The sequence below is a fragment of the Prionailurus viverrinus genome, chromosome A1 (assembly GCF_022837055.1).
Source record: "Prionailurus viverrinus isolate Anna chromosome A1, UM_Priviv_1.0, whole genome shotgun sequence".
Taxonomy (NCBI): Eukaryota; Metazoa; Chordata; class Mammalia; order Carnivora; family Felidae; genus Prionailurus; species Prionailurus viverrinus.
The window spans coordinates 137,255,209-137,273,428 of record NC_062561.1 but is presented as its reverse complement, the minus strand read 5'-3'; the positions used below and the strand labels follow the sequence as shown (position 1 = coordinate 137,273,428).

At 42.8% G+C, this 18,220-nt stretch overlaps 1 long non-coding RNA gene across 1 annotated transcript in view; it reads left to right on the top strand.

The window, feature by feature from the left end:
* The first annotated feature begins 261 nt into the window (after nt 1-261).
* Nucleotides 262-18,220, top strand: part of LOC125168424 (uncharacterized) — a 28,264-nt gene continuing 10,305 nt past the window's right edge. The window contains exons 1-2 of the long non-coding RNA XR_007153131.1: nt 262-272; nt 5,007-5,009. This is a non-coding gene — a long non-coding RNA (uncharacterized LOC125168424). The remainder of the gene's footprint in view (nt 273-5,006; nt 5,010-18,220) is intronic.

The following is an 18,220-nucleotide window of genomic DNA, read 5'->3' as shown; positions in this document are numbered from 1 at the left end:
TGATGTATCCAAAAGGTGCTAGGAGCTGAAGAATCATGATCTTTAAAAGATCTGATCTAGCAAACAAGACACCTTACACATTTCAGTATAAAACATTTGGGTCACCGAGACATCTAATCTTTCCGAATCCTCCATTTATTATTGTCTGGGCATATGCTTTGAAGTCAAACATAATCGCATCTTTTTATTTAGCAATGAAAACCCCATAGGACAGTGTTTAACTTTAATGTTTTATTAAGATGACCTGGAGAGGTCATCTCAAGCATCAGATGGTCTCAGATGGGACCTAATAATCTATATTTTAAACAAATATGGACCAAATTTATCCTTAATTCTACTTTTAAAAGTTTAGGTGAATAAATGTCAAAACAGGATTGTGGTAAAACCCAAAGCTTCACCATGATTTAATATCATCACCAATGGGGAACACATAAACAAATAAAGCATCTGAGATCCTGGAAGGAGACAAATTAATCCAGCTCATAAGCCTTATGGTTATTGGAGTTTATCACATTTTTCAACTAGCCTTTTTTGTGCTTTTATTTAAATTCCAGTTAGTTAACATACAATACAATATTACTTTCAGGTATATAGTATAGTAATTCAACACTTTCACACAACACCCAGTGCTTATCATAAAAAGCGCATTCCTTAATCCCTTTCACCTATTTCACGCATCCCCCCCCCACCACCCCCTCTGGTAACCATCAGTTTGTTCTCTACAGTTAAAATTCCATTTCTTGGTTTGCTTCTCTCTCTTTTTTCCCCTTTGCTTGTTTTGTTTCTTAAGTTCCACATATGAGTGAAATCGTACAGTATTTCTCAGACTGATTTATTTCACTTAGCTTAATACTCTCCAGCTTCATCTATGCCATTGTAAAATGGGAGATTTCATTTTTTTTAGACTGAGCAATATTCCATTATATATATATGTATGTGTGTGTATGTATGTGTATATATATATATATGTATATACATACATATGTGTGTGTATATATATATATATATATATACATACATACACACACACACATACACCCCACAGCCTCTTTATCCATTCATCCATCTCTGGACACTTGGGCTGTTTCCATAATTTGGCGGTTGTAGATAATGCTACTATAAACATTAGAGCACATGTATCCTGTGAATTAGTATTTTTCTTCAGTTGGCCCTTTTATATCCATACTGCTTTCAATGTAAAAAATTATTTCCAGAACTAAGAAGGCAAACTTACCCAGTCAGCATTTAGTTTGCTTAAAACTGTTCAGGAGATTATAGAGAAGTGAGAAGTAGAGAAAGACGTCCCCCTGTCTGCAAGGAAATAGGAAAGATTACCACATCCCCATAAAACCAGGAGAAAGCAATGAGATTCTAAATCGGTCCCTGACCTTACCAAGAGATCCATGCAGGCTACAATGTTGCAGAGGGCTTCATGGAGGGGGGGGGGGGGGGGCAGAAGTTATAATGGAACTTGACTTAGGATAAAAACTGGATAGGATTGGGGGAAAGAAGTAACAGGAGCAATTATCCAATATCTGGAATGAATAGACACATTGGAAGTCTAAGCCAAAAGCATCAGATTCCACCAGCTGACCAGCTTGACAGAGACTTCAGGTTGCAAGTAACTTTAGAAGTAAAGAAGTTGGGGCGCCTGGGTAGCTCAGTAGGTTAAGTGTCAAACTCTTGCTTTCTCCTGGTTTGTGATATCATGCTACAGTGATCAGGCTGTGCTGACAGCACGGAGCCTGCTTTGGATTCTCCCTCTGCCTCTCTCTCTCTCTCGCTTTCTCAATAAATACATAAACTTAAAAAAAAAAGTCAAGGGGCGCCTGGGTGGCTCAGTCGGTTAAGCGTCCGACTTTGGCTTGGGTCATGATTTCACGGTCCGTGGGTTTGAGCCCTGCCTCGGGCTCTGTGCTTACAGCTCAGAGCCTGGAGGCTGTTTCAGATTCTGTGTCTCCCTCTTTCTCTGACCCTCCCCTATTCATGCTCTCTCTCTCTCTGTCTCAAAAATAAATAAATGTTAAAAAAAAAAATAAAAAAAAAAAGTCAAGAACTCCTAAGATATGGAAGTTGTACTAAAATTGCAACCTTTGGAGTAATTTGGGGGGAGAAAACACAAGTAAATAGCTGGGATGAAGACTGAATCAGGCTAGCCCTGAGACCAAAGCCTGGATTTGCTGCTGCCTGCCACACTGCATGGATCCTGAACTACTCTGTGGTTTGGTCTCCTTTCCCCCTGATCCTCCAAGATGGGGTCAACGCTGTTTACATCATCAAGATCTCCTTGAGTTCTGAGTAAATGAGAGAGGTACCTGCAAAGGACTGAGGAGTAAACCATAAAAAGGAAGTTTGAAAATGTACAAAAACAACAGTAAGTAGTAAGGGTAACCAGTAACCACAGGGAAGAGCTCCCTTAAGCAGTGCAGCTGCTGTAGCTGACAGCACCTGAGGCGTCAGGGCTGGGATCAGAAGACAGGGCTGGGATCAGAAAGTGCCCCACTCCTCAGGATCAGCTACCTAAGAGGAAGGAGGCCCCACTAAGAATCAGAAGTACAGGCCCCAGAAATGAGCAGACGTGTACAAAAGCAACACTTTGTCAATCTATTAAGGGGCCTCAAGACTACAGTCTAATCAGACTGAAAGGAGACAGGACGTGTTTGATACCCAGTGGTGCAAAGGCACCCTAATGTTTGCTGCCAACCTCCAACTCCCCATGGAGGGATCTTTTCTCTTCCCCTTTTGCACAGCATTTTCACATGCTATTTCCATCAGTGCCAAATCAGACTTAATCCCACCCCTGCTCCACTCCTATCTGGAAATACAGATCCAAAAGTATTTAAGTAGCTAGTACAAAACCAATCATACAAATGCCTTTATAAGAAACAGGCTGTGTCTCCCAATGTAAATCTCAAAGAAGGTACATCAAGCAAGAAACTTTTTTTCTTTCCATCTTAAGCCCAAAACATTTTTAATGCTAGCTTTCTAAACAAATCTGCAGGAGAAAGCCATAGGCAGCAACATAGTGATATCCATCGTCATTTTAGAGGTTACTTCCTCTGAAATGCTGTGTTTGCAACTGGCATTTTAACCAGGTGAGTGGTGGTACGTGGGTTAATTATATCTTATGAGCAGACAAAGACTCAGTATGTGTAGAAATGAGTCCCTCATTTGTCCTTGTAAATCTTAGCTGCAGTGAGATCCATCAGCAACGGTTTGACAGGCTTTTGCAGGGAGTAGACTTCACCTATCCATACATTTCTGGATGGCCAAAGACTCTAGCCTTCCAGCAAAAGACCTCCCCACAAATTGTCAGTTGACTAGCTGATGAGCCCTGACCCAGAGCACTTGGGGTTTAGGGCCTTCACACAACTTTATCAAGCTGTCTGCTGATCTCAGGGCCAAAGAAAGAAGCCCCAGACTAAAGACTGGTGCTTATTCCACCATTTATTTGCTCAATAAGCTTGTGGGCATGTGCTCTATGTCTTGCATTTTGCTACACGCTGGAAACACCATGGGAGACAAGCAGTATTCATGACTGTGTTTTACCCTAAGAGCAATGGGAAATCACTGAAGGATTTCAGGCTATAGAAGTGAGAAAAGGCTAAGTGCTGCGGCAGTAACAAAAACCTTAGCGAATTAACCCAATTAAGGTTTATTTCTCACTCACACAAAGTCCTCTGTGAGTGTATGTCAGTTCCCCAGGGCAGTTTCTTTCTGAGAAACAACTTGGGGTCCCAGGCTGATGGAGGCCTTACTATTTTGTAGCCACATCATTTGGGACATGAACCTTCCGCATTAACTATGGTGGAGGAAGGAAAGTTGGAGAGTCATAAAGGAGTTTTTCACTGCCTTAGCCAGGAAGTGACATGTCACATTTCATTGGCCAGAAATGTTCACAAGGACCCTTCAAACTCCAAGGGGATTGAGAAGCACAATTTCCCTTGTTCCCAGAAAGAGGCACATGAAAATAAATTTGATGAACACATGGCTTTTTCTCTGCCACAGTTGCCAAAGAGCAAAAACTACCAGATGGAAAGAAGCATTTCTGGTTATCAGACCCCCAATTTGAGTTATGAGTGGAAGAGTTCATAAATATTATAGGGCTGGAACTTAGGATGCCAGTCAGTCTCTTCCCCTCTGGAGATCTGGCAGATGAATTGTCTACACAGACTAAGAGATAAATAAAAATGGAGTCTCCACTTATCAAAGACTGGGCAAGCTGTAATACCTCAGACCAAAACTTGATCAGGGCCATATAGAGAAAACATCTTTGGCTGGAGGGTGAAATGGGCTTCATTCTTCCTGGTCCTTCTTCCCTGAACCTCAGTTCCCTTCCCTGGCTTGCCCAGCTGGATGAAGTCCCAACAGAAAGAACTGGGACTATGGATGGCAGGTGTAAGAAATTCATGTGGGTAGGAATGGAGTAGAGTTTGAAGACAGGAAAAGAAAGTTTTGGGTCTGAACCATGTTTTATGGCACAGGTATATATAGTCAGTTCAATGTCCCAATCAGATTGGCAGCAAAGGAAGATCATCTAAAGGAAAGGATGGGGGTTGACCCCAAGTATTCTCTCCACTTGTTTGAGGGAAGAGATGGAGTAGAAGTTTATTCCCCTGTGAGTGGAAGCCAAAACTTAAGGGGTCGGAAGAGAGGTGGGAGGAGGGAGGAAGAGAAACAGTGGGGGAGAGAGATTAGGAGAGAGACTGGGAGACAGATTGGGAGAGAATAAGAATGGTTTCCCTCCTAAAAAAAAGTGGGTAAATTTTTTTAAGGCCAATTTGTGTGATTCCCTTGTTAGGTCAAATTCCTTCTTGCACACCAAAGCATCAGACTGCTCCACTCTCCTTGCCACAGCCTCACCTGTTGTAGGCTGACCATTTGGAGACTTCTGGTAGTGGCTCCATCAACACTCCAAGGGCTCTACATTTAGATGTCCAAAGGAAGTACATGAGATTGGTTCTTGTGTCTCCCACCTCTGTGTCTCCAGCACCTAGTCTACAGAGTGTGTATTAGATAATCAATAAAGTATGATCTGAATGAAGAACCAACGGAAGAGAATTATTCTCATCTCAGCCTAGGAAAATTATGTTCTCTGGAGCTTGGACATTATTTTCCCTGTGGAAGATGCACCATCTGTGCAGCTGACAGTTGGGCCAACTATATAAAAGTAGCTCGAGAATGGTGTCTCCTTGGGACCCTGCAGGCCTGCCTTAACCCAGCCTGTGACACCAGGGTATTCATGAGCCTGGGAATGGCAGCAAGAGCAGAATCCCAACCTTTAACGCCATCCTATCCCTAGTCCAATGCCCTCCTCCTCCTTCTCTGAAGCCTTCTCTGACTCCTCCAGGGATCAGTGAACTTTGAACACCTGAAAATTTTCATCTTTTCTGACCATTTTACCTATGACCTGTTGATATTAGTAGGTTGTACCTATGTTTTGTTTTCATGTTTCCAGATTTTCTCTCTATAACTACAGTTAATACTTCTTGGTACCTACCAAAATGTATAATACATGGAAGATATTTGACAAATATTAGTTGAATAATAAGAAGAATGGTAACTTTTGAGAGTTTACTGTGTACAGGCACAACAAGTACATTTGTTATATTACTTCATTCTGAAAACAAGGCAATTGCTACTACCCTCATTTTGGGTGAGAAAATGGAGTAAAATAATTTAGCTTGTCTAAATCCATACAGTCAGGATGAAAATCAGCATTAAAGCCACAGCTGTCTGACTCCAGAGCTTACACTCCTAACCATTCTGCAAAAAGACAGAAAGAAAGATTTCCTGCTCGAGATATTCTTGCGTGGTTTGCTCTAAGTACAGGTAGAAATCAGTTCTTTCAGTTTCGTAAGTCAGAGGGAGATGTGCACCAACCTGGGATGGGAAGCCCACACTGACTGGCAAATATGGAGAGAACCTCTGGTCTTAACTTGCCATAAACCTAATCCAGCATCCGGACAACTAAAAAATTGGCCTGAGCCATAACAACCCACATTTCCCAATCTAGCAGTCAAGGGAAATTATTTTTAAAGTCCCAAATCGTTATAATCAAATGAACTAGCATCTACTAGAAAGTATAAAACAAAATATTGTTGGAAAATATAAATATACACATATACCTTGTGCTATCACTGAGTTAATGAGTGCTTCTGCGTTCAAAAGAACCACAGTTTTGGGGCACCTGGGTGGCTCAGTCAGTTGAGCATCCGACTTCGGCTCAGGTCATGATCTCACAGTTTGTGGGTTCGAGCCTCGCATCAGGCTCTGTGATGACTGCATGCTCAGAGCCTGGAGCCTGCTTCAGATTCTGTCTCCTTCTCTCTCTGCCCCTCCCCCACTCACACTTTTTCTCAGTCTGTTTCTCAAAAATAAATAAATGTAAAAAAAAATTTTTTTAAAAAAAGAACGACAGTTTTATCTCCCTTCACATCTATGGTTAGCCTGTTTCCTGCCCTGTCCTTCAGGTGGCCAACAGCCCCCAGAATTCACTGGCTGGGAGGCCAGAGACTGAAGCAGCTGCTGCCCACATCTCTGCTGCAGGGGCGAGCACACGCTCATGGTGATGGATCCGTGGATCCCCCACAGTGGGCAGGGAGGGCCAGCTCCCAGCTGCATTTCAGAAGAGTAATAAAATCCAGATAGGGAATAACAGTTTCCAGCTGAGTGAGCTGCCCGATCACTCCACAGCAGGAATGGGTGAAACAAATGACCTCACCCCCGGCCATCTCCGTGGGCCTGGTTACAGACAGTAAGGCGAGGCTGTGACAATGGAAGCCGGCCTCTTTCCCACTCTGGAGGCTCCTTCTGGGTGAAATGCAGACCCATATGTACCCTAAAATGAACATGTGCACTGAGACTCACGTTCACTTCGTATTTACCTCGTCCAAAATTGACCAGGCCCTTAACGATGTGTGATAACCTGCAGGTCACAGGAGGAGCTCCTTGATTCACACAGGCCTGCCTGTGACAGGCCTTCCAAACAGATCTCTAGCAAAATCAAATTAGCCTGATATACTTCATACATATGGCTAGAAACATCTATTCAGAAAAATCTCAGCATAAAAATAAAATGGATTCTTTTTAAACAAAGCAATAGGGGAAAATTGTTTTGGTTTTCAGACAGTAATCTTTTTAGAGAGCAAAATCTTCATCTGTATATTAACATATAATGGACTCAACCAGTGTGGGCCTGATGACTCATCCAGTCCAGTGGGACGGGAGGCAGGACATGAAGCTCCCACTTCTACTTTAGAGGAAGTGAATTCTGATCTGCAGAAAAATTCAATTGTGATTCCATCACCAAGCAAAACCTAATTAGAAGATTTTCATTATCTCCTTGCATAATGGAGCTGGGGAGAGTGCCAAGTTAATATATATTTTTTTCCTTTAGGTGTAGCTTTTGGTAGCATTTATGTCATTACAGCACCTTTCATTTTAGAACTCAAAAAGGTTGCTCAATTTTTTACTAGTTACAGGAGAGCTGCTATTGATGATGACAGAGAGAATCAGAACCTTTGCAAAAAAGCAAACCAAAACAAAAAACCTAAAACCCAATTTCTCAAATACAAAACCTAGTACACAGTTTCAATGGCATACCTAAGTCATGTGCCATGACTTCCTCGCTGAAAACCCTGAGTGTTTCAGGTTCTCAAACTCCATTATGTCCAGAATGCTCTCTGTCCCCTCCCTCCTGACCTTCCACTGTAAGCGCCTTGTCACCCGGTTAACACTTATTCATTCTTCCGATCTCAATTTAAGCATCTCCTTCCCACCTTCATACAAATGGGTACCTATTTTTCATAGCTCTCCCAAAAATTTTTTAAAAACACATTGATTGGGGCGCCTGGGTGGCGCAGTCGGTTAAGCGTCCGACTTCAGCCAGGTCACGATCTCGCGGTCTGTGAGTTCAAGCCCCGCGTCAGGCTCTGGGCTGATGGCTCAGAGCCTGGAGCCTGTTTCCGATTCTGTGTCTCCCTCTCTCTCTCTGCCCCTCCCCCGTTCATGCTCTGTCTCTCTCTGTCCCAAAAATAAATAAACGTTGAAAAAATAAAAAAAATAAAAAAATAAAAAAATAAAAAAATAAAAATAAAAACACATTGATTTTTGTGTTTATTTGACCAACACATAGAATACACACAGAATAACACTCCACTAGCAAATTATAGAAATTCATTGGCTAAGTTTTCAGTTCGTCAGCGATATCTACAACCGTAAGCCTTGGCCACGGAGAGCTGAGCCACACCAAGATATGACAGAATCACCCACAGGACTTCTCAAGTGAGGAAAAATCTCTGAGACTGCACTGTGCCTCAAGAATATTAAGTATGTCCTTACCTTTGATCTTAATGGCTTCAATATCCAAAGACCTCGAATGACAACAGCAATCAGCCAAGTAAGGAAGGTCGCTACAGAGAATTCCCAGGAAGGATTTGTAATAGAAGCATCAATGGGAAACATGTATGAGCTTCTGTCTTCCCCCTCTGAGGTAGACTTTCCTATGCCAGATACTGGGCCGGCCTCGTCCCTGACAACCAGGTAAAAGAAGTAAGGTGAAAACAAGTAAGAAGTAAGTAAAATTTGAGCTAGATCATCTCCCACCTCTTTCCAGCGACCCTTCCCTCTCACCTTTTTACATTCTCTGTATACCCTTCTGCGGGGAAATACGTTCCACTTGCATAAATGGTTAGAAAAAGCGTCCGACGTTAGCTAGCGAAATACTGTAATGGGATCACGAGTAACTTGTTAAATCACCTGCAGGAAATTACCCTCTGCCTGGCGCCAATGTGCCTTGATCGCAAACTCCTCTTGCCCCCCAAGCCCTTTGCTTCTTACACACACAAGTTAATGATTACTGTCTGATTGTTTTTCTCCACATTCACGTGTGTAAGATCTTGTTTTCCTCACATTTACCACATGGGTAATATCCTGTGAGCTCAATAAATATGGAGACGAAAGCTCTGTTTGGGGCTGCTCTTGCCTCCTCTGGGATATTAGTATCTTTTGTGTTCAATTTTGTGTCTGCTTTCTTCCTGGACAAGGGAGAACTCCAGACTTCTGGTCGGAGACACTCTCCCTGTCTGACCTTAGGGCTCAGTGACCCTGCCCCATGGTAAGAATCTCTTCCCACCCCATTCACCCTCCCGCCTAACCTGCTCCCCTGGCCACTAACTAAAGCTTACTCTCTCCGTCTCCATCACTGTCCAGGCCCCTAGGCCTCATCCTCTTTTATCCTTTCCTGAAACACTCAAGTGGTCCCTAGGAAACCAAGCCTTGACCACATATTAAGAATTAGCAACAGGTGAAGTGACACCCATAACTGTATTTTCATTATGAGCAATATCACCCCCAGAGGGTAATGTTGCTAATGCCGCCACATCAAGTGTCTGTTTGAGATAGTAATGTACCACCCTCAATTAGAATAAGCTGAGACCCAATTTTCCTATACTTAAGATGACTTCACCAATCCCAGAGATCATTCTCTCTGGTGTAACAAAGGACCCAAGAGGCTGGAATTACATCATTGTTTTACTTCTGAAGTTTCCAAGACTCTTTCTGAAGCTGCAGGATACCCTGAGAAGACCTACCACTGAAAAATAAAAACAAAAAACCTGCCCATGTCCTCAGCAACTCCCTCCATTCCCCCTGCCACTGAGATGTATCAGCTCCAACTGTTGAAGAGCATAATGGGGGCTTCTCATTTTTATCACCTTAATAGACTTCTGAACTGAAAGGGTACAACACAGCAAAAAAGAGAATTGGCAGTCAGCATTATGCCTTCTGGAAAACAGAAGTCGCTGCTGCTATTTTGCGTGGGTGTGGTTCTTTCATCTGCTTCTGACATCTCTGAAGCTGAAGTCCATTTCAGACAACAGAGAAGAGGGTTCGTGCAAGGTCAGACGAATGGTTCCTCTCTGAGCCCGCCAGTGGTGACTAGACATTCATTCCCAACTGTATCGGTGAGAGAGGCATCTGAGAGTACTTCATTCTTCTCCCCCTCCCTGTCTGCTCCCTGTCCAGACTCCATCCAGACTGTCATCTACAGTAACCTCCTGGCTAATGCCCTGCCACCAAGCTGGGGTCTCTCCCATCAATCCTACTCACTCATGACCGGCATGATCTATCTAAATACAGCAAAGGCATCAACACAATGGAGGGTCTGAGTAGATGTCTATTTGTTGGATGAGAGAATAAATGTGAATGGATAAAATCTTATACCAAACCCTCAGTGCTTTGGTAATCTGGGGAACATCTCTGGCGAGCTGTTGGAAGAAGGAGTTAGCATTGTGAACCAGACATGCATAACAGCACCATGTTTTTAATTACCAAAATAGTATGCAAAACAGATATTCCTCCAGGATAGGGTGATGTTCAGAGAAACCATGCAACAGAAATAGTGTTAGGCCTGAGGTAGGGGGTCTGAGATGGGGTGAAGACATCCGTTGTATATATTACATGGACATTTTTTTAAATAACGTAAATAGGCAAGGAATTCTTCTGGTTCGACTGTTTTTCAAAAAATGAAAAAGGTCTACCTTGAAAAGTCTTCTCACCACCCCTGTCTTCTATCTGCCTGTTTTCTGCCATCCAGGTAGCTACTGTTCTTGTTTTCTTGTGAATTCCTAGAGTTTCTTTATGCAGATGCCAATAATACATATTATCCCCACCACAATGTTTTTAAGCAAAAAGTAGCATGCTATAAACACTGCACTGCTCGTCCATTTTTATTTTTGCACAGTATTTTGTTGTGTGGATAGCCTATGATTTACCAGTCCTCTACTGCTGAACATTTGTGTCGCTTCCAGTCCTTTGTTACCACAGACGGTGCTGCAGTGAATAAGCTTGTACAAAATTCATTTGGCATCTGTGCAAGTATATCTGCAGGATGAATTCACAGAAGTGGAATTACTGTGTCCTTTTTTTGAAGCTACAAGCTTAACCGTTTGCTTCATGGTCATCAAAACATCCACGGGTCAAAATGACTGCATCAAAAGAACCACACTGATGTTGATACAAGACTGGAAAACCATTTTCATGGCATTGGCCAATGTGGGAAAAGAAATTGATCAACTTTCAGCTACTACCAATCCCTTTCTTAAATGTTACAGACGTCTATTGGTTTTTGACCACTTGGAATCAAAACCCTTAAAAATGGCCTGAGTACTAAACTTTAATAGGGCACCTTCTGTTTACATTTCCCAGAAATAGATACGACCTTAGGCAAAAAATCTACATTGAATCATAGCAAAGTGCTTCGTGATTCTTGTTGATTACCAGAGACCTGGCAAGAACAAGATAAGTGATGTTTGGAGGAAAAAGTATACAGATAAACACATCAGATGTAGACCCAGTGTATGAGACTATTTGTGTACCACATGCAAACATGCTCACGAACAGGCATTGGTGTTGGATGTGCTCTGTAATAACCAGCTTGTTTGTGTGTGTTAGAAAAATCAAGGCACGTATATAAAAGGAATATCCAATAAATGGAGAGACAGATGTTATTAGATAAAAAGATAAAATAATGTAACCAGCAATTCAGGCCAATCTCACTCCTGACATCCCGATCCATAATATCCAACTTCCTACTCATCATCTTCATTTGAATGCCTCAAATTTCCCGTGTCTAAAATTGAACTACCTGGGAATGCAAGCTGGTGCAGCCACTCTGGAAAACAGTATGGATGTTCCTCAAAAAACTAAAAATAGAGCTCCCCTACGACCCAGCAATTGCACTACTAGATATTGATCCAAGGAATACAGGTGTGCTGTTTCGAAGGGACACATCACCCCCATGTTTATAGCATCACTATCAACAATAGCCAAAGTATGGAAAGAGCCCAAATGTCTGTCGATGGATGAATGGATAAAGAAGATGGGGTATATATACATACCTGTATACACACACACACACACACACACACACACACACACACACACACACTATGGAGTATTACTCAGCAATCAAAAAGAATGAAATCTTGCCACTTGCAACTACATGGGTGGAACTACAGGCTATTATGCTATGTGAAGTTAGTCACTCAGAGAAAGACAAAAATCATATGACTTCACTCATATGAGGACTTTAAGAGACAAAACAGATGAACATAAAGGAAGGGAAACAAAAATAATATAAAAACAGGGAGGGGGACAAAACACAAGAGACTCATAAATATGGAAAACAAACCATGTGTTACTGGAGGGGTTGTGGGAGGGGGGATGGGCTTAATGGGTAAGGGTTACTAAGGAATCTACTTCTGAAATCATTGTTGCACTATATGCTAATTTGGATGTAAATTTTAAAAAATAAAAAATAAAATTAAAAAAGGAAAAAATAAAATTAAATTAAAATTAAAATAAAATAAAATAAAATAAAATAAAATAAAATAAAATAAAAAATTGAACTACCGGTATGCCGTTCAAGAATCTCCTCTACCTATAGTAGTCCCCATCACAGTCAAAGGCAAAGCCATTCTTGCAACTGCTCAAGAGAAAACACTTGGAGCCACCTTTTAACTCTTCTTTTTCTTCTATAGCCAATATCTAGTACATCAAAAACCATGTTGGCTCAGAGATTACCCAGAATCCTAGCATTTCTCACCATCCCTAGTGCTACCAGTCTGGTCCAAGCCACTACCATCTCCTCTCACCTGGATCGCTGTGTGAGCCCCCTACCCGGCCTCACTGGTTATACCCCTGCCCCCCACAGTCTATTTTTCACACAGAGAGTAATCCTTTGAAAATATAAAGCTAGGTTATCTGACACTCCCGATCAAACCCTTCCAGTGGCTCCCCATCTCACTCGTGACCTGGTCCCCATTATCTCTCTAATCTCACCATGAGCTCTTCTCTCCCTCACTCACACTCTTCCAGGCACCGGGACCACTGCACAGGCCACTGCCTCTGCCTAAAACATCTTCCCCATCGATGTCCCAAAGACCTACTCCTTCACCTCCTGCAAATCTCTGTTCCACTGTCACTTCTCAGTGAGGCCTATCCCAACCACTCTTTCAAATTAGAAAGCTTCCCCTGCCCCAGCCCCCATTCCCTCTCCTCCTCTCCCTCTCCTGTTTTTCCAATAGTACTTATCATCTTCCAACTTACCAGTTGTGCACTGTGCTCAGTTGTTAAATTCACTATCTCTGTCTCCCCTGCTGGAGTGTGAGCTCTGCAAGGGAGCTCTTTTTGTCTGTTTCACTCACTGCTCTTTGCCAAGCACCTAAACTATGTCTGCCACATAGCAGATATTTCAAAAATATTTGTAGAACACTGGATGCTTGGGTGGCTCCGTCAGTTGAGCGGCCGACTCTTGATTTCAGCTCAGGTCATGAACTCATGGTTTGTGGATTCAAGCCCCACTATCAGCATAGAGCCTGCCTGGGATCCTCAGGCTCCCTCTCTCTGCCCCTCCCCCATTTGTGCTCTCTTTCTCTCTCAAAAATAAATAAATGTTTAAAAAAATATTTGTGGGGGCACCTGGGTGGCTCAGTCAGTTAAGCATCTGACTTCAGCTCAGGTCATGATCTTGCGGTCCATGAGTTGGAGCCTGGCATTGGGCTCTGTGCTGACGGATCCAAGCCTGGAGCCTGCTTCAGAGTCTGTCTGTCTGTCTCTCTCTCTCTCTCTCTCTCTCAAAATAATAAATAGACATTAAAAAATTAAAAAATATATATTTGTAGAACAAATGAAGGAGTTTCTTCTGTGTAAATTTCTTTAAATTAGACTGTACCATTTTAATAATTAAAAAGTTGAGGCAAATGTAGGATTCAGTATTTCTCTCACTAATCAACTCTTCGATGACTGCTTAAGCCAAGGGTTCTCTCCTTGAACTTAAATACAATTAAATCCATGAGTCTCCTAACTTGATGTTACCACCCTTAAAGTTGATCTCCAGTTCCAGATTCACCAGCTATCCTGGTATCAAAAGTTGTTCAGCTGATTCTTTTCACCCACTGGTGACTTCTCTCCAGCACTAGCCACACGTATTCTCTTCACTCTAATACTGTTAGAGTGATAACAAAGACAGCCTCTTTTAGTCTTTCGAATTCTCCTGAACAAGATACCTGTGAGGTCTCCTCAAAACACTTCATATGTCTTACTTTGTGGCAAATACGGAAAAATCGTTTTTTATAGACAGTGAGAATTCGTGCTTTCCTCTACCACCAGATTCCCTGCCAGCTAGATTTTACCTCTTACATAGACAGCACCTGTGCTACGAGCTAATTTCCAGGCAGTCGGATTTGGACATTTAAATTTTTTGTTTGCTTGCATCTCCAGTAGCTCCAGTGGGTTCTCAGTTCACAGACTGCTTTGGATTCATCCTGTTTTCAGTTATAGACAAAGCGTTTCAGAGTAAACACCTGCTGCTATGAACCTTCAGGCAAGCGGTTTGGGTGGAGGAACTATCCCAGACCCATGATCTCTGTCAGCCACCGTAAACAAGTACGTAATCTAAGTAACAGATAATATGATTGTAAATGAAAGGCAGGGTGGTGTAGTGTCAAACACACAGGTTTTTTTTTTTAATTTTTTTTCCCAACGTTTATTTATTTTTGGGGGGACAGAGAGAGACAGAGCATGAACGGGGGAGGGGCAGAGAGAGAGGGAGACACAGAATCGGAAACAGGCTCCAGGCTCTGAGCTGTCAGCACAGAGCCCGACGCGGGGCTCGAACTCACGGACCGCGAGATCACGACCTGAGCTGAAGTCGGACGCTTAACCTACTGAGCCACCCAGGCGCCCCAATAAATGGCATTTTAAAGTACCACGCAGGGGCGCCTGGGTGGCGCAGTCAGTGAAGCGTCCAGCTTCGGCTCAGGTCATGATCTCACAGTTTGTGAGTTCGAGTCCTGTGTCAGGCTCTCTGTTGACAGCTCAGAACCTGGAGCCTGCTTTGGATTTTATGTCTCCCTCTCTCTCTCTGCCCCTCCCCTGCTTGTGCTCTGTCTCTCTCTGTCTCTCAAAAATGAATAAATGTTAAAAAAAATTTTTTAATGAAAAATAAAGTACCATGCAAGTTCTGCTACAGAACAAACTCCCTAGTTGTCCACCTTCGAACCAGATCCATATTGCTGAGCCCCTTTCATTTAGACAGTTTGGGAGAACCTCTAATTTGGGCAGGATTTGCCAAGCAGTTCCTGGTCTCTTTGTCCATGTTACAAAATTACCTGCACACAGAGACACCCTCTACCTGAATTCATGAGCATTCAGTAGAGAACCAAATAACCAGAAAAGCACAGATCATGTTCCACTGAAGGAATCCCCATTCTCTGGTCTGTGAGCAATGGCAAAGTTAGCATTTTCAGCTGGAATCTGGGAGTGAGAAGAAATCAGACATCCTAGGGTCGAAATTTCCATGCCCACCTCAGTCCCACATTTCTACAAACCCAAATATTATTTTCTTCACTGTTGATCCTTGATAAGACTCACCAGTCAAAGCATGCAAAGGCAATTAAGACTTGAGGCATATCCCATTTTCCATTTTAGTCAATGATATCAATGCCAAGCAACGTCTTGAAAAGTCAGAGTTTCCAGTACTCTATGCCCAAATTTTAGACCGCGAGCTGGAAAGTGATGGGAACCCCATGCAATCCTAAAACCACACAATCTACTTGGATTACCAGCATTTAACCCAGTGATATCACCTGGATGGAAGAAAATCGTATTCGTTGCAAAACTGAATTATGTTCTAAATGAATTAAAAGAGAATTTGTTTCCTCTACCATTCTTGCCCTCCAAGAATGCATCTCAGTAAGATAAAGTGGATTGCAAGGCTGATGTTTTGAGCGCTCTGCCAAAATCCAAGAGCCTGGGAGGGGACCTACAGGCACAAAGAAGCAATTCTACTTAGAAATGTCACACTGCGGGTTGCCAATTAAAAACCTTTGTCAAGATGCAGTCAGGCAAGGAAGATGTCATGTGTTATGAGAAGATTTAGAGGCACCTGTGCCCCTGTGGGTAGATTTCTTCCATCAGCTGGGGCATGGGGTGGTATCCAGGCATCTGCTGTGAAGTGAGGGAGGGCATTCCTGCCAATAATTCTGGGACTCAAAGAGGGAGGGTGGAGAGGATGAAAAACTGCAGGCTGAAAGTCCGATTATCATCCTACTACTAATTCTATTATGAAACTATCAGTTCTCTGGGCCTCAGTTTATCTTCTGCATAGGGATTTGAGCTGGAGGACCTCCCAGGTCTATAATCCCAGCCACAGGAAATGGAAGACTGCTCCCTTCCACAAAGGCTCTTTGTTGTGGAATTTTGAGACCCCATGCAAACACAATCTTTAGAAATTAGCGTTTTATTGATTTTGACATATGCTGTCATTGACACTTCTGCTTTATGTGTTTTAATTAAATGCTATTATTTGCCACTGGGTCCTGAGGCCATGTGTTGGGAGTGGGTGAGATTTCATAAATCCGACCTGTAGTTCTGTGTTGGCAGTCCATTGACTCTTCTCCTGATATCATCATAATTATCTCCCTTCGATCAATAGAAAAGCTTTGAGGTCCACTTTATAGCTGAGAGCAGGCTTCTTTCCATTTTCCTCCCACTTTGTTCAAAATGCACAAAGCCCTCGTCCAGAAGTCACCCTCTCTGATACAAAAATGAACATTCTGCTTTGCTGTCAATGTTGCTGCTATCATTAGATGCTTCCATCTCACTCCGAGCCACCTCCACTTGGGGCCTGTGAGCCCATTTTACTCTGTGCCATGTAGTCCCGACCTGGGACTGTGGTTTCTGTCTTGTTCCTCTCTCTGCTTCCATTTTGGTTTCCCCTTTGGGAAAACCAAACCCTACACACTGTGCTCCAGGCTCTGGATCACCATTCATTTGAAACTTCCTCCAGATCCTTATGTCATCAGGATTGCCGTTGTTTATCACCCTCTCCACACTCTGCATATCTACCTTGCACAAAGTTAGTGCTCAGTGCACGTCGCTTGAACTTAATCAAGAGAAGAGAGTAAGGAATTCGCATTTCTCCCAAGTTGAATCATCCTAGACCCAACTGAGATTCACTTCAGAGCCTGTTCTTCATCTAGGACCTTGGCTTGAGGGGAAGAGGCTATGGGTTGTTTACTTTGAAGAGAATCACTCTTATGTGCTAAATCCGAACAATATGAATGCTCTAAAAAAATCCCATTATATATAGTGAATTCCTAGAATACTTTGGGGGATAGGTGATGGAGGGGTGGGGGAGAATGTCTGTCAATCATTTTCCTCACGCTCAAAAAACCCCTCTTGAATCTATATCTGCACAGCAATTAGGGACCAGAACAAATGCAAACTTTCCCTCCTACTCCCCTGTCTCCCTCAATCCAAACACAATCGAATCCAATCCAGGTTCCTCCAAGAAGCAGGGCCTTTCCCCACACTAACATTTTCCTTTGTCCAAATTTCTACAGTCACAGGGTTTTTGCTTGATTACGCTTTTATGTATTTGACAGTTATTTGTAGAGCGCTCTGCCAGGCAGCATCCAAGCACACCACGCCCATCAGCTCATTTAGTCCTCATAACAATCACATGAGGTGGGCATTACTATTATTATCATTATTATTATTCAACCTACCGATGAGGAAACTGAGGCACAAAAGAGCGAGATAATTTAGCCAAGGTCACACAGCCAGTGGGTATCAGAGTCAGGATGTAAACCCAGGCAGCTAAGCCCCAGGTCTATGTTTTTTAACCACTACTTTAAATATGGCTTCCCTGACTTTTGCCAGGGATTGATCATCAAATGTTTCATGCCAGCCTGGACTTTCCAATGGTACTGGGAGCTTCCTGATGGGTGACACCACGCCTCCCATGACCTATCCCATCACTATCACATCTTCCCACCATATTCAATTAATAAATATTTATTAGTCACCTCCTCTGTGTTGGGAGTGTTCTAGGTTCTAGGAATACAGCAATGAACCAGACTGTCAGGATCCCTATCTCATAGAGCTTACATTCTAATGAGAGGGAAAACATAATATCCAGGTAAACAAACCAGCTAATGAATTGAGAACACAGAGATCATCACAAGGGCAAGGAAAAGGATGAAAGAGAGTGATAGGATAAGAAAGACCTGAGGAGCCTTATCAGATCATGTGGCAAGAAAGCGCTGTCTAAGGAGGTCATATCTACACTGGACCCTGAGAAAAAACAGCCAGCCCTGTGAGGATTTGAGAGAAGAGAACTCCAGGCAGAAGATCAGCAGGTGCAAAGGCCCTG